General features: G+C 41.4%; 1 long non-coding RNA gene across 1 annotated transcript in view; it reads left to right on the top strand.

The window, feature by feature from the left end:
- LOC109968962 (uncharacterized) overlaps positions 1-2751 on the top strand; it is an 8551-nt gene extending 5800 nt beyond the window's left edge. The window contains exon 4 of the long non-coding RNA XR_002276211.1: positions 747-2751. This is a non-coding gene — a long non-coding RNA (uncharacterized LOC109968962). The remainder of the gene's footprint in view (positions 1-746) is intronic.
- The last annotated feature ends 476 nt before the right edge of the window (positions 2752-3227 follow it).

Raw genomic sequence — 3227 nt, 5'->3', positions numbered from 1 at the left:
TCCTTTCCTCACAGAGCAGGTGTTTCACCCAGTGTTCCAAAAATAAACTAATCTTAGAGCCGTATTTTTCAGGCCTGCAGCATTTTTAGTTTTGTTCCTGTCATCTGCTTAAAGTCTTCAGATCTCAGACTTTTCTTGTTTCAGAGATTACATTAAAGGATAAGGCCGGCCAGTTTCTATATTAAAAGTATTTCCAGCAATCTCCATGCAGAGACTAAAACCGAAAATGATTTCCTTCTACTCATGGTTAATGTCCGTCAGCTGTCAGTCCTGGATTAGCTTGTTCATCTGTGCCATGGACCTCCAATGATGTTCAAAAATAATTAAAAGTAACAGGGAAAACACATGACGGCGCTGGGTGACACGCTTTTCTGTTATGAAACCCCAGACCCATAATTTCCTGAAGTTTCCTGAGTCAACTGCACATGCCCACGATCTTGCTCAAGATCTCTCATTCCATTAGCTACTCACACTCAGGTCTAGAGTTTACTAATGAATGAAACATATCACCCAGTGCAGCAGTGTGTTTGAACAAAAACAGAGGTCTATGGCACAGACGAATAAGCTGATCCGAGACTGGTACACTTATGGACATCAACCATGAGTAGAGTCTTTGTATGAGGAGTGCTGAAAATACTGTCACTATAGAACATGACCAGCCTTATCCTTTAAGTTAATCAATTAGTTTCATCTGCCAAACCACAGAGAACATGATTTACAGTCCATCTGTTTGGATTCTCATACAGGTCTTATCCACTGAACCCATCTTCACCTACATAGACTTTCAGCAACCAACAAAGAGCTGGAGCCGAGACGGTCTAGCATGGATATGCCCAGGATGGCCGAGGGCCTCTTCAGCAGCACGCTGTCCTCGTCAGGCGGCGGGCACCATGTGCCTTCCTACCTGACGCTGGAGCAGAAGGCCGCCTTCATCTTTGTGCTGCTACTCTTCATCTTTCTGGCCCTGCTCATTGTGCGCTGTTTCCGCATCCTGCTGGACCCATACCGGAGCATGCCCTCATCCAACTGGACAGACCACACTGAGAAGGACACATTTGATTACCGCATTGTCTGAGGAGCCCTGACGGTGCACAAATTAAAAAATTTTTAATAAAATAGACCGATTTGATGCTTAAAGAGCACTTTGGCCCTAAGAACAAATGACTGCTGATTCACCAGGAAAACTGCTTTCAGAAAGTCTTCTGAGAGTTCAGACTGAAAAAAATTTCAACACTGGATTGTCATTGAAATTAGTGCCAACCAGAGTTCAACAGCTTCTCCCTGCCAAATCAGAAAATTCTCAACTATAACAAGACAACCAGAAGTATGCTATGAAGATTACTGATCAAGCTGCCACAACATGCAGTTCAAGTGATGCACCAGAGCCAGTTAAGGTTCACCTATAACTCCCTTCCTCTGCCATCAGTTCTGTTGTGGACTACCTCATTTCTCCTCCATCTTATGTGTGGAAGTATTTTCTCACATCTCACACAGGGTTGAATATCTGTTGAGATCCAAGCTATTTGGATAATAACAGTGTTTACATCATGTTTACATCCTTAGATTTTTATTAATAACGTAGACAATCAGTGTTTAAAGTAGCTAAAGAAATTGCAGAGTAAATAGCCATTGAGGTATTTTATTTTTTATCATATTTTGTCCTGATATGTAGACAGACAGGTATAAAAGTCTTTGTGTGTCAGATATGATTCAGGTGAAGAGGAGGTTAATGTGTGGTGTCTGCAGTATATAGGATATTCTGTGGTGGTCATTGCATTGAAGACACTTAGGTGAGACAATGAGAAAGACCGGTGTCAAGGTTATAAAAGCAGGTTAAATAATCCTATTGTGGTGGAAATGTTTTCCCTTTAATGTTTGGGAAAGGTTTGAATCGATAGATGCCAGCAGTGAGTAAATATAACTGTTCTGTCTGCGTGATTAAAAAAACAATTTGTCCTTTCAGTCATGGAGGGCCTTCAGTGTCCACGTCTTTAGATGTCAGCAACCAAAAGAGGTAGTAAAGAAAAATGCGTTTACTGTGGTGTACCGTGTGCCTAATTTAAAAAAACAAAAAACAAAAAAAAAAAAAAACACGTTTAGACCGATGTTTTCAGAAAAAGAAAGAAAATCGGTCTATATTTTTGTCTTTAAATGTAGTTTTTTGTGTAACGCCCATGTAAACAGCAGTTTACTGCCTGCAGTTGGTATTTTGACAGTTGGTATGCCAGGCCTGCAGAGTGTTAATGAATATGACAATGCACTTTCACATGAAACCCTTTACAAACTGATGTTGTGGCTCTTTTGTTGGGCAACTTATGAACTGTGCGCCTTATAGTGTAGATTGTTTACAGTATCGTAGGTAGTGGAGACATTGGAAAACGGTGTCTTTGCACTTCACTGAGATGTCATATAACCCACTAAAACAATAAAACAAAAGAAAAAGATAAATAAAAAACATTCCCTGATCTTGCTCCTGCCCCGGGCAGGAAGGGAACTGTGACCCTTCTGACGATGTGATGTTCTTGTGATCTGCTGTGGCCTTTTCCTACCTGTTGCAGATATGTTTTTTTTTTACCCTGCATGTATCACTTGCAGATTGTCCTCTCAGTGCATGATAAATGGTGAAGTGCTTTAATCCTGATGTTGTAGCTGTGGGTCAAGCAGCCATTTACTGTCTATACCGGAGCCTTTTGTTTTGGCCTGTTTTTTGCCTGCAACCGCTGTTCTTTTATAATAAAAATCATCACAGTACACGCCTGCTTTTTTTAATGTGTTTTATTTTATTCGGTCCATTCACCAGGAGGTAAAAGTGGCAGGTGTTATGGACATAAAAATGAGGATGAGGAAACCATTCTTTCAGCCACCTTGCCCTTTTCAAGGCATTCGTATGTGCTAGAGGCCCAGCACATTCTTTTTCCCCTTGTATTAGCAGCTGGCAGTGGTAGCCGGCAGGTGTCTGGATTGGTTTTCACTTTGTCTAGGTACACACACACACACATTTCCAGGCTCCTGGCCCAGACTGTTCTTTGAGCCGAGACCTTCTGAGAACACCACACAGAATAACAATCTTCTTCCTGACATCAGTGCTGAATATGCTGGCGTGCAATCATCTGCTGCACACTTCCCTGAAAAACCTGCATCATTTCTCACACTGAATCCAATCCATCAGAGTCTGAAGTTTGCTTGCAAGTAAATATGTGCCTCAGCTGGGTGTCATTTAATAATGT

This window comes from Monopterus albus, unplaced genomic scaffold, assembly GCF_001952655.1.
Source record: "Monopterus albus unplaced genomic scaffold, M_albus_1.0 scaffold166.1, whole genome shotgun sequence".
Classification (NCBI taxonomy): Eukaryota; Metazoa; Chordata; class Actinopteri; order Synbranchiformes; family Synbranchidae; genus Monopterus; species Monopterus albus.
This window is presented reverse-complemented; position numbering and strand designations above follow the sequence as displayed.